The sequence below is a fragment of the Morone saxatilis genome, unplaced genomic scaffold, assembly GCF_004916995.1.
Source record: "Morone saxatilis isolate NCDOM2014 unplaced genomic scaffold, NCSU_SB_2.0 Contig24, whole genome shotgun sequence".
NCBI classification, from domain to species: domain Eukaryota; kingdom Metazoa; phylum Chordata; class Actinopteri; family Moronidae; genus Morone; species Morone saxatilis.
Window position 1 is genome coordinate 14,545,873 of NW_023339807.1, and position 461 is coordinate 14,546,333.

Sequence of the window (461 nt, forward strand, 5' to 3'; positions counted from 1 at the left end):
AAAAAAAAAAGTTTTCAGTCTCCATGAAACGCGCGCAGATACTCACCACAGCCGGATACAAAGGATAACTGCTGACTTGTTTTTTATGAGCGTTGTCTTGTTGCTGTCCTTTCTCAAGTCAACCGAGATTATGGTCTGAAAAATGCGGTCAACCCTCATTCCTCCTCGCCTCCCCCGCTCAGCTCCGACTGCACTGTTTTCCCTCCCTTTATGTTAATTGGCTCCTGGAATGTGTTTAATGCGCTTTACCGCCGCCTACAGGGCCGGAGTGGAGGCTACAGTCAATGCATCTCCACAAATAAATGTTACACAGGATTTAATGTATATCTCTGCAGTAATCAGCACTGCATTAACAGCATACACACACAATGTACTGTCTGCTATTTATGACAGCAATATTATCTTTGTTTTTTATACGTTTTACCGACCTATGTCTAATAAGATAAGATGTACCTTTTTTG

General features: G+C 42.3%; 1 protein-coding gene across 2 annotated transcripts in view; it reads right to left on the bottom strand.

Moving 5' to 3' along the window:
- Positions 1–461, bottom strand: part of rbm12ba (RNA binding motif protein 12Ba) — a 4,582-nt gene that overhangs the window by 2,600 nt on the left and 1,521 nt on the right. Inside the window, exon 1 of one of the 2 annotated variants that reach the window (XM_035672487.1) lies at positions 47–427. The exons of the other annotated variant lie outside the window; for it this stretch is intronic. The gene's annotated coding sequence lies outside the window, so the exon portion shown is untranslated. Of the gene's footprint in view, positions 1–46; positions 428–461 lie in introns of those variants that run through there. 2 annotated transcript variants of the gene reach the window in all.